We start from the raw sequence: 13,416 nt of genomic DNA on the forward strand, positions 1-13,416 counted from the left end.
GGGTTACCCACACCGCAGAAAGCTTTATATTAAATGAATTAATTTCATTTAAGAAGTGTCAGAATGTAAGAATCTTATGCAATATCCTCGGGTTTGTGGTACAAAACAACCTTTCACTTCGGTAGTGTAATTATAATTCCAACATAATGGCCATTCACCAACAGCAATATTTTGGCTTGTGTTCTTCATCACACCAAGTTGAAAAGGTACACAGCTTTCAGTCCTGAGATATTTTTTAAAAAAAACAATAAAAAAACCCTCATAGCTCTTTACTGTACTAATGTTCAACCTCCTTCTACATTTCAAGAATTGAGTGCCTTATGACTTATAAGCAAGCCTCAATGACTGCTATTACTGATATTTGTCTATCACACAGAGAAAAAAATCTTCTAATAAAATAATTTTTAAAAATCCACCTATTACATGCAAATAACTGCAAGACAACCAAGTTACCTGATTATCATGACACTAAAATTCCCAAACTCTACTCCTTTTTGGTTATATTAGCTTCATTTAAAAACCCCAAAACTATTAACATATTTTGATTAAAATTACAAAACTCATACACAGTATACTCAAATTTTCACTTAAAATCTTTTTTCATCATCATTACTTGAAACAAAAAAGAAGGATATGCTATTCCCCAATTAATATTAACTTGCAGATCAATTAATTATCACAGTAGCAAATTTCCTGCAAGTCATTCTACGTAGAAAAAGTAAAAGATGTGAAACCGGAGAAAATAAGTATTTTTCATAAGGAAAAGGTGCATCTGTATTTTAAGAGTATAGCAGAACTTCGCCCTCATTATGTAAACTGTGATGAGTACCTGCAAAAAGCATCAAAAGAATCTTGGCTGACAGTCAGGGAAGAGCAGCTCTTGCCCCAGACCTGCCCATGTGAACAAGTCAGTTGCTGCAATACGATACGTGAAATGCCATATTTTGGGCGAAGCCACATCAGCTTCAGTTTTTCTTAACACACTGAAGATAATTTGCAGTGCTTTTGCAAGTGGCACACAGCCAGGTACAGCCACAGCAAAAGCATGGTAGACACACAGGAGCAAGCCCTCAAGGTTTCTACTCACAAACCTGACCTGCAAAACTGGCACTGATGATCCGCTGAAAACATTATAATCAAATTATTCAGGGGGCTAACAGTTCGCTGTTCAGAGAAAAATCAACCTGAAATTTGAAAGAATCCTTCAGTTTTAGGAGATCTGGCAGACATTTTCATCTTAGGTCCAGTCTTTTCATATTATTTTCTTTTTGTCAATTCACGAGCACAGTATGAACCCTAAATACACAGGAAATGACCAGGATCCAACAACAGCAAATGTTCTGATTCTATCCAGCATCAGAAGCACAGAATTCAACTAAATACAGGAATAATCTTGGAACATTTATCAGTGCACGGGGAGGCCAGCTCGCCATAGACTCCCTCATCGCTCAGGCTAGAAAGGTATTGATGGGAGTTGTGCTGCTTGGACAAAAGAGGCTCCAGGCTAACCAATGGAGCATTACTAATGGGGCTACTTTGACATACTTCAGTTACACTGCCTTGCTTTGAAGAGTTTAGAGAATAAACAAAGTAACAATATTAATAGGAACACAAGAAACTGCTTCATAATTAGCCTTAAAAGCTAATTTATTTAGACTTTTTGTGTTATGAAATTGGAACACCAGAGCAAACTTCTTGATTGTTTTTGGCTGGTTTGGGTTTTTTTTAAATGTATCAAGAAGGTTAAAGACAGACAAGGCTCAAATAGTTTGCCATGGGAAAAGCATCTTTATCATCCTGCAGGCTTAGGTTAAATAACGTATCATTCATTGGTTGGCAAATACTCTGCCAACAACTAGAAAGGAAGAAAGCTTACCCGTGTACGCTACATAGCCTTTAAGGCTTTTTGAACAACAGGTGACAAAGCCTCACATTGCTGGAAAGCTGAAATTTTGTGGTAGCATAAAACAAAATCCCATCCTTAAAAATAATCATGTATACATTAATCTTCTAAAGTATACTATTGTGATATTGTAATATTATTGCAAGGTAGAATATAATGATATGAGAAACCCCATCCTTTCTCCCCAGTACAATAATTTATTTTTTCTTTTGTTATCTCTCTCAAGGTCAATGATCAGCATGATTTCCTGCCTGAATCTTGCATTCTTCTACTATGTAGAAATTAAAATAATGTAATCTCAAAATTACTTTAAACGCCCTAACTTCTAAAATCACATTCTCAGATTTTGCATAAAAAATGTGGCTTATTATTCCACCTGATGCACGATACTAAAGCCACAATATCCTGAGACTGTAATCTTCCTTCAAATAAGGCAGAAATTATTAGAAATGCCCAGTATTGCCAGGTAAACAAGCTGTATCTGAATTTCAAATATCTCCAATGAAGAGCGGTATTAAAGGTACATAACCTGTTTCAGAAGAATCAGATGAAGACATTGTAAATTCTGCAGTAGTACATCTTAATGAGAAGAACACTAAACAATGGGTTGAAAACAAAAAGTTGGCTCAGAAACATGATAGTGAGAAAAAACTGCAACGTGGACTTCAATATGAACAACAAAGTCTTAATTCAAAGCACGTAAATTTCAGAAGTTTAACATGTCTATTATAGCTCATGACATGCTTGAAAATGTGCAAATTTTCCTAAGCAGTTTTCTGCCAGATGGAAATCCAAATGAATCATGATTAAAAATAAAAGTATCCTTCAGGCAAGCAGACTATGTGTACCACCTCATCATTTCCTGGAGCGATTTGTTAGCTGGAATATAAGAATACAGGCAACAAAATTAATATGAACAATTATTCACCAAGTGCAAATTTGACAAATGCTTAAAATGCATGGAACCTGTTCTGTGTGATCACTTACTAAGGTTTTTAAACATACTGTAGTGGTTTTGGCTGGGATAGTGTTAAATTTCTTCATAGTAGCTCACAAGATGCTTTTCATGCTGAAATCAGTGTTGGTAACACCGAGACATCTCCGTTCCTGATGAGCAGGAACAGCTTCAACAGCATTCAAGACCTTCTCTGCTTCTCACCCTGCCCTGCCAGTGAGTAGGCTGGGGTGCACAAGGAGTCTGGAGGGGACATGGCCAGGACAGCTGACTCCGACTGTCAAAAGTGATATTCCCTACCAGGAACGGGGCAGACGTTTGGAGTGACAGTGTTTGTCTTCCCAAGTCACCGTTACGTGACATGGAGCCCGGCTTTCCTGGGGATGGCCGAACACCTGCCTGCGATGGGAACTGGTGAATGAATTCCTTGGTTTGCTTTGTTTGCATGTGCAGCTTTTGCTTTACTTATTAAAGCGTCCTTATCTCAACCCACGAGTTTTCTCACTTTTACTCTTCCATTTCTCTTCCCATCCCACTGTGGGGGAACAAGCGAGTGGCTGCGTGGGGCTGAGCTGCCCACGACAGTTAGCGCACAACACCACATTACTGCTTTTGGCTCTGAATGGCAGATACAGATACCTGCAAGAGTATCACACCTGCAGATAATTAGGTACATCGACAGAGATGAGATGAGTGAGCAGACTCCGTGTACAACTATCTACAGCAAACTAGGAAGAAAATGCTCAGGCCAGATGTATGTTTGAAAATCCATCCTTCTCTCTATCAAGTGTAGGGAGATCCTTCTGCCAACTTGGGCTCCAAAGTTGGGACTCTTTTCTGCAGAACCACTGTGAATACTGGTGTTGACAATCTCTCTTCATGTAATGATCTGTTCTTTAAGGCATTTGCTCCAAAAGTGGTTGGAATTCAACTCCTTTTTCTAATAACAGGACTTCAAACCTAAGGAGTGGTCCCTCCTCACAGGGAGCCAGGCTAGACTGTGACTGTGACACCACATTCTCTGCCGCTGTGCTATGCACACCAGACAAGGTGTAAGGTCGCTCAGTGAATCACAGAGAAGTATCCAACAGCTCCTCACTCGGGAACCATAGTTTCATGTCCTATACATTGAAAAAGTTACAGGTTGAACACCATGCCCCCTCCAGGGGCTCTGGTTATGAAATGACTATATTATGAGACATCATCGTGAGATCAAAGGATACTTAATTAAGACTGCAGGAGTGAAAATTTCAGTAACTATATATCTTTCAGAGTCCCACTTCGAAAGTTTCACTGTCTTAACATTTGCTTTCTATTTACATATTTATACAAAAAAACACATCCATTAAAAAAAACAATGAATCTTAGTTAACTTAATATTTTCTGCCTTGCAGCTAAGGGGAAAAGAAACAAGCAGCTGCAGGACTGGAAGTGCTGGAGCGAGTAACTTCACTCTCTATATCCTCTGTATGCTATGAACAACAATTCAACCCATATGGAAATCAAATAAAACCCCTAACTGCATAATAAAAAAATTTATTTGATTTCAATTCTTTTAGATACTTAAGTGCAAATCTTACATAGTCTTGCAATTACTTCCCGCCAGTTCAAGTAGTGAGAACAAATATATTCACCACCTCTAAAATGAGTGGTATTCTCCCACCTCCAACACTACATGCTTGCAATTACTAACCAGAAAAAACAGGAAACAACTAAAGATCATATTTTTAACAGACAAGATTTCCTGAAATACAATACAGGGATCTTCCATGCTGATTAAATCAACATAAATGTGTATACTAATTATTTTTGATAGTACACAAAGTCATTCTTCTGTAAGCTCATGTGTTTGGCAAGCATGTCATTAATTAAAAGACAACTACTGACCAGACTTACTTGTGTATGCTGAATTTTAAAATAATTTAAAAGCGCTGATTACCACAAGATGGAAGGGGTAAGTAGCAGAGAGCCCAAACCCTGAATGAATCAAAAACCTTTACAGCACTTTGTTAGTGGTCGACACAAGCTTGGGCAAACATGAATTATCTGAGACATAGGAATGATGAAGAATTAACTATATAATCAAAATCCCAGTGCCAAACTATGAATTTTAATTATATTGCTCACTGAGGAAGAGACATAGCAGACCAAAAAAAAAAGACAGACATTAAAGACACTACAGGCACTTTTTCCAGTGAAATTAGAAATTTTTCACTTTCCTGTCAGGAACAAAGCAGCTTCATACAACACAAAGTTATCTATAAATCTTTGTGTGATAGCAGAGTAAAAGAGTCATAATCCAATGGCTAGACTAGCTCCTCCGTCAGTGGACTTCAAACACAACTTGATATACTGGGGGAAAGACAGAAAGAACCCTGAATCATTCTTTAAAGAGAAAAAACTTGATCACTTTGAGGGGGCTTAAAAGTACTACCCTGGCAGGTAAACAGGACTGCAGCATGAGAATTTTGCCCCTTGAGAAGACATTTTATTTTGGTTTCTGGCCCTGATTGAGAATAATGGATATTGATAGTATTTAGAGTGCTCTAAGAGTTTCATCTTCACAGACTTCTCGTTACAGTTAGTCATGCTACACCTGGCCCTGAAATTCCCACAACAGGAATACCAGAAAAATCTGTATTATTTTCCCCCCAAAAAAGAAAACTATTTCTTGGTAGAATTTTAAACTACTAAAATTTGAATTAACTACCTGGTTTGACTAATTAGGCACCCATCATCTCCTGCTTTTCCCAGAGCAATTCCTCACCTTTACCTGAAATTCTGACGGGCACAGTGTTGTAACTACAAATACATTTCTGAACAACTGTGTTATATTTTACTTCTGCTTGTTACATTTGTACAGCTGACACATTTAATTCAGATAACAGCTGCTGCTGAGCACATCACTGATTCAGCTCTGGACACCCTGGAGGACTACTAATACCAAAGCTCAGCTGCCTGCGTCACAACAGTACTTAGGATGTATGTGTCAAAACATAAAATTATGCAGACTCTAGGATCCGTTTTAATCCTTCATTATAATAACACCAGTGAGATACAGGCAAACTCTGGAATACATTAAGCACAGATTCCAATCCCTTGAGAACATTGAGACAGAAGACTGAGTAAAGAGAGGTAAAGGAAATTAACGTATTTTGCACTGATATCCACTCTTAAGTTACTATCAAAGCAACCCAGAACAGCAACAGTGAACTAAAGTAAAGAACTAAATCCAATAAGTACAAAGTGAGCTCTTACAAACTTGGCATTTCATTTTCCTTGGTGGACCATTTGGTATGAGACATCAGTGCTAGCCCTACACACTTCGTATCTTCTCTAACTGTTTAAAACCCGATAACATTCACATTCCGATCACTGTCACAGAGATCCATGAGATACAGCCCCCCACACAAGGGCATTAGAAGACATTCTGCCTGTCTTTTAGAGGAAAGGAAAACAGTGCTATTCACCGCCATCTAAACCTCATTTATTGACAACTCCATAAAACATATAATCCTTCAGAGTCACACAGCTGAATCAACAAACTCACGGCAGAAGAATAAAAAAAAAAAAAGGCAAGGAGGAAAAATCTATTGCCAGAATTAAATCATGTGGAAGAACAGTGGACATAAATAAATATTTAAAATAAAGAATTAAGCCAGATCAAACACTGAAAACATTTCTGTCTTCTGACAGGAGACAAGTTTTCCTGCGTTTAAACAAGAAAGTCTAACAGAGTTTATTTTACACCAAAGGAAAACCCTGCTGCAAATATAGAAAACAACAGTGACAAATCAAATAAAACACTTACACAAGACAAAATCATTGAACTCTAGCGGGGAAAGCATACGTAACACCTGCAAATCCTGTACAGTAACAAACATTTTCACCTTTGCAACTGATGCAAACACAAGCAGCAGTGCAGGACCTTGAAAACACATTTCTCTTAGTAATTTGTTAAAACACATATCCAGATATTTTATGCTGCAACATTCAAGTGGCTAAAAATATTGATATACAATAATGACACAGGGTATTTAATTGTTTGTGTACTATATAAGCAACATATCAACAAAGCAACCATTGTTTCTGAATATACTTAACCAAATCAACACTTATGTGTATGGGAACATCAGTAACATTTGCATGATGTGATAACACATTTTGTATTCCATATGCAACAATAACAAGCTTCCAAATGGTAATTTTTTTCATTACTGTTTTCCAGGTATTTAAAAAAACTCAAACAATCAAAACCAAAAAGCCCCAAATTTGAGGCAAAGTTGCTTAAATCTGCATCTTCAGATTGTGCATCTCCAGTACCATCCAATTTCTAAAACCTGAACTTGGCTTTGCACATTTTGTTTCAGGTCAGAGCTCAACCCAAAACAGCTGTTTCCTGTTATGGGCAGGAACCTGTAATTTCACCTGATCTCGTAATGGCCTTCCACCACGTGAATTCAAAATCTGGTAGGAGAAGATAGTACGACTTTGATGCCATGAAATCTGTATTTAAACCCTATTCCTGTTCTGACTTTGCAGCCAAACCCAACTTAAATATCACCTCCATTTATCTTTATGCCATCTCTGTTGAATACAGAAAACTGGACCCTAATAAATTTTATAGAAAAAAAATAATTGTTCTTTTAAACAGAGAAGAAAGCAATGTTCCTCAGGAAGTCTGGTTCTAGCACAAAGTGGACATAGGATTTAGAGAGCAGACATGAGCTTGCTCTGCATACCTTCCAGGATGGTGTGACATGGAGCCAGATTCTTTCCAAAATGCCCGTAATCTTCAAAAGGACTTATTTTCCTTGAATCAGCATATCCTGACATGTTTTCATCACTTTGGGTCAATTTAGCTTAGGCTTCATTATACAGATACACTGTAGCATCCATATTTTTAATCAAATAGAACAGAAAAAAATACAGGAAAGTTCTGTTCAACGACATCTGAGAACGTTTTCCATTTTCCTCAGCTTCTCAAGTTCCATCACCCTTTGAATTTAGCATGCAATAATTGTTCCTTGCTCCAAGGACCACCTCAGTAAGAACTGTCTAGATCTAGACTGGAATCAGACTATATCTAGTATGACCAAGAAATACTTGAAAAGTATTAGAATGAAGTGATCTAGAAGCAAGTCAATGAAAAAGAGAGATCTCTACCTGCATCAAGGTAGCTCAACAAAGAAATAATTGTGGTTTTGACCTGTGTTTAAAGAAACATGGAATTTAGAAATTCTTCCTATAAAACTGTAGTGAAGATTCATACAGAAAATTGTACTCAGCTCTGGTGTCGCAATATCTGACAGACAGCGATAAAGAAGGGTGGATTTTTTAAAAGAGGATGAAACTGATAAGAGAAAAGGTAGCAATTAATCTAAGAACCCTTTTTACATAAGGTTTGCTTGGATGAATCATCACTAATCAGAAGTATAGCATGTCTAGGTATTTGAGCAGAGAAGCAGAAGAGAATAGCAGCAGACCTCCAGGGCTCTTAAAAAGAGATCATAAATGCACATGAAGAATGAAATGTTAAAATAAATAAATAAAAACCCAACCAGGAACCCACACCCACCCACCCCAAGAAACAGCGTAACTTTTTACCTACTAAGAAATATATACAAGGAGATATGCAAGGAATCCTATCATTTGTTATGTTAAAATCATACCAGCAAGGTCCTAAGCAGTACTCAAGTGGAATTAGCTAAGTACTGGTAACATAAAAAAGAGTGGATGCATCTTTGAAATCAATATTTTTATAATACAAAATTTGTACGTACGGATACAACTCCTTGTAGTTCAAGGTGGTTAGAAAAATCAATGCAAAGTATTACTGGCTCAATTTTTAATTTGCTATACCAACAATTTTGGAATGTTGAAATGTGGGATAATTCATTAAGCTGAGTCTGCCTTACACATTTAAAACATTTATGACAAAGCATTTAGTGTTAATGTTCAAGTGGTTTAGATCTGAGGCAAGTATGGCTTTATTAATAGGTTTCTGAACTAAGGGTACAATCATACACTTATTAAAACCCTTGTACTATCCAGTGATTTACAGATTTACAGAGATTTACAGATGCCATGCCAACAGCAGCTGTCACTTACAAGCAACATCAACTTACATTCTTCAACAGCAGGAACAATGTTTATAGGAGCAAAACCTTTAAAAAGAAAAATAAATCACAAGTAATGTGCTGCTTAAACTAGTGGAATGTCAATACTGATCGCTTTGGTGTTCTTTTAACATACTTAAAGTGTGCTACACCTCTTCTGCTCCTGACAAAACACAGCTTAACCAAACTCTTAACTATGACCATTCTTTAGATGCATTTCAGAAATTATTTAGTGAAGACAAATTCAGATGGAAATAGTATCAGACACCACAAAATGAAAGAGAAGTCTCATTAGAAACTATAAAACACATTTTTCATACGGTGAAACAAATGTCTGATGTGAGACAGATCAGTGAAAGTATCAACAAATTATTTCTAAATTCACTAAGTTCTGCATTTTATGAGAAATATCTGATATGGTATCAATTAGCAGCATCACCTGCTACATACATATATGGTTACTATCTCAATTAAGCAGTGTCTCTAATCTGCATTGCTTACACTTTCCAGCATATTCAAGACCTAACTGCTAACTAGTGCAGGCCTAAACTGAGCTATAAAATAAAGGACAAAAGAAGTATTATTTATGGGACTGTTCATCAGACATGGACAGTGCAGCAGATTCAATCTCATAAGCTTCACAGGTCTAGTTATTTTTACATCACGTTATGTTTTACTGGAAATAATAGATAACGTGGCGACAGAAGATTATAAATTTGGATTACAAGTAGGTCTACATTAACCAGCACAAATACTCCTACACAGCTCAGCAGCAGTAAGGACAGAAGAGAAGGGCAGTGACTTCCATTCTGTATACCTGTATACAGATAATAAAATCTCCAGAAACTCAAGTTCCTGTGAGAAGAAATGAATAATGGTTAAAGACAGAGCATTTAGGACACACTACTACTATAATATAAGTATTCCTTGCTCTTGCGGCTTCTCTTTTTCCACTTTTTTTTTTTTTTTTTGTGATTTGTTTTAGCTGTAGAGTAGAACCACATTTATCATATACAATTTGTCACATTTTTCTTACTGATTTAATAAGCAGTCAGGAGAAGTGTTCGATTAATTCGGAACAGTGCTTTGCAACATTTCACTAATTCAACTGATTACAATGGATATTAGCTTACTGAAACACTACTATCAGGTTGGAGCAGTACATTGGGTACCATAATCCCAAGAAAATGTTATCATTTTGTTAAAATGTAGTTCTTGATCTCCTACAATATGAAAATAATTTATGTTTGACATATCTGTGAACTACACCACTAAAACTTGTGAGCAGGTAAGCAGACCTGCAGAAAACAGAAATATATTTACTGAGCTACTGAATTCAGGTCTCTCTAACCAGGTCCTTAACCAAAGAAAAATTTGATTTAATAACCAGTAATATAGTTCTCTTCATATGGTAGAACATCTGAAAATAATAAACGGTTTTAAATCTAATGTAAATCCTAAAATCAATTTGGAGGCAATGGAAGAACAGAATAAATGGTAACCAGAAAAATAAAGTAAGACTTTTCTTTTAAACCTTTTTTTTTTTTTTTTAAGAGTAAAATAAAGTTCTCACATGTCCAAAATTTGCTCAGCACTAAGCTGCAGATAGGTTCCTTCTAGGTGATACTTACCCATCATAATAAATAAGCACCTGAAAATTAGCCATGAAGTTTCATTCTGTTGAAACACTCCAAGTCTAACAGCTGAAATTGCTATGCTTTGCATAAAATGATTAAAATCATTACAATTCTGGAAATAAGTTTGGTTTTGTGTGCTCTTTGGCTCACATCTTATCTTTATGCTTATCCTATTCTGCACTGGAATAGTTTGCTGATGATTCCAGCTCAAATGAAAGACGACTGAACATCTTTACCAATATCTGCAGTAAAGCCAAGGTGCAATAAATCAAACTTCTGCATGTAATTCTGTATTAATGCATCTCCCTCAATCATCCACCAAAAAGCTTCCACTGTTTCTGTCAATATATGCAGCTCAATTCATGCAAGACAAACTGGTGCCAGAAATACCTAGAAAATTACTGAATGAAGGAGTTGCCTTTCATTTTGTCTCAAGACATTAAAAACATACTTCCATTGAAAAACTGAGAAGCTAGGATGTATTTACGTTCAAACAATGTTTCACCACAGTTATTGGATTTTTTCCAGGAAAGCCAAAGAGTTGCTGGTTGCCACACCATCACCTGTATCAGTGGTGGAAGAAATACCTCACTGTGGTGAATGCAGCAATTTGTCATTTATACAACATCTTCAGGTCACCACAGCTTACCATAACAGGACAGTAACACCACAATACACTCCGACTGCGTTGCAGTGAAGGGTATTGCCACTGTAAAGACACTTCTGTGGAGATAATTTTATGAAACTAACTGGGCACTGTTAAAGGAGATGACGTTGTTTATTTGTATCAGTAACAGCAACAAATCTGCCTTGATCTTCCTTTGTAATACCTTTTAAATACTTAATAACAGATCCCACAGTGCACTCAAAGGACATGAAAAAGTCAGTACTTGCCTGCACGCAAATATTTCTACCAGTTGCAGGATGACTACTTGTGCAGTGAAGTAAGTTTTAGGGTCATGGGAAAAACACCTGGAGTACTAACTTCCTTCACTACGAACAAAGAATCTTTTATTTGGGAATCAAACAGAGCTTTGTCTGGATATTTACTTAAAGACACAATGCATAAGCCATCATCCTGTTAGCTATCTATATGTTAAGGAGTGCCAGACAGAGGTTTCATCAGTTATTTCAAAAAAGTGACGTAAGCTTGCTGTGGATAAAAAGTTCCTACTGAAAATACTGAAAGTCACAAATTGATAGGCTTTAGAGCCAAGTTATGACAAAATAAAGGCTTACTAAATAATTCTAATGGTCTAACGAGGATCCTGTAATGTAACAAACTTATCTCTTCTCCATAAAAGCCTGCCTTTTTCAATACAGAAGATATGTAGTACTCTGAAAGGATAAACTTCTTTTTCCAGTTTAATGCTGTCACTGAAATATTTTCATTGCTCATGAAGGTACTGTATTAGACCCCAATTCAGGTAAATCTTCTTCGTATTTTTTCCTGTAGCATTAAACATGTTCAAGACAAAAACCACTCAAATGTATCTCTAAATAACAATTTTTTCTCTATATATAAAAAGAAAACGCAAAAGGTATTTTAAGTGCTCTGATCCTTCTGAACCCTTACACCACAATATCCCTGATACCTTTTTATAAACTTTGGTCCCACATCTGTTTTCACCTCGATAGCAGCTGATAGCAGCAGCAGCAAAATTCTGCCCATAGAGCACATCTCTAGCACTGACAAACCACAGCTCCCAAAACAAAACCATGACTTTGGTCTGCTTTGGAGTATTCCTGAAGTTACATAGGTAACCCTTTAAAATGTGACAAACAACTATACTTGAACCAAAAAGTCAGAAGTAAAAAAAGGAAGGGGGGATAGATTTTTCAATAGTCCCTATCCTGCATAGCAAGTGAGATAGCGGGAATGCAATTAGTGATTTAGGATATTAACTCTAACAAGTTGTACAGCCTATCAGAAACCTACAGTTACACATTTGTGTTGGAAAAAAAAATAATAAAAGAGTTGAGCTAGTGTATTCACACGCTTGTTTCACCATACCTACCCTCAGTCAGTCTGAGAGCTGACTGTCGTTACTACCTTGCATCTGGCTTTCCCAAAGTGGCTATGAGCATACACAACTCTCTCATATGCAAAATCCAATTAAATCATTACAACATTACACTGGAACAACTGCCACTGAAAGGCATTAGCTTGTACCGCATCTTCTTCAAGAAGATTCTTTCCTCTAAGTAACACAATTCTTGCCTCAGAAGTGACAGCAGAGCTCTGTGGTAAACAGGATCTTTTACAGGAATCTTACCATGCAGTTATGTGAATCTCGATTCTGTAGACATAACCTTCATTAGCATATGAATTCAATTTATCTGAATGTGCTATATTACCTTTTAAATCATCTACTTCACTTTATTAAACTGATAATTTGAACTCAGTACTGCATTATTTTGATATGCAGCTAAAAGAGAAGTTTATGTATTTTATTCTTATATATTAACATAGTGAAAACATGTTTCAGGAGGCAGCTCTTCATTATACTTCAGTGCATTATTCCTAGCTGTAATTGATGTCAGTTATGACTAGGAGGCTATTATCAGGCTATACTATCTTTTCCCCCATAACATTATTATTCTTAGTATAATTACATAAATCTCTGTTTGGAAATAGAAGCAATCAATATTATTTATTGCTGTATTTTCATTAACTAGAAATTTACAGGGAATACAGAACCGTGACTTATTTTTGTCCTTCATGGAGTGGAACCTTTGAACTTCAGAACAACGGTTCCCCCGTAACATGCCCCTCTGGCCTTCCTTACCTATGCCCAAAGT

The 13,416-nt window shown here is 36.5% G+C and overlaps 1 protein-coding gene across 1 annotated transcript in view; it reads right to left on the reverse strand.

Moving 5' to 3' along the window:
- BTBD9 (BTB domain containing 9) overlaps positions 1-13,416 on the reverse strand; it is a 126,617-nt gene that overhangs the window by 52,184 nt on the left and 61,017 nt on the right. The window lies entirely within an intron of this gene.

Source organism: Falco cherrug, chromosome 13 (assembly GCF_023634085.1).
Source record: "Falco cherrug isolate bFalChe1 chromosome 13, bFalChe1.pri, whole genome shotgun sequence".
Lineage (NCBI taxonomy): Eukaryota > Metazoa > Chordata > Aves > Falconiformes > Falconidae > Falco > Falco cherrug.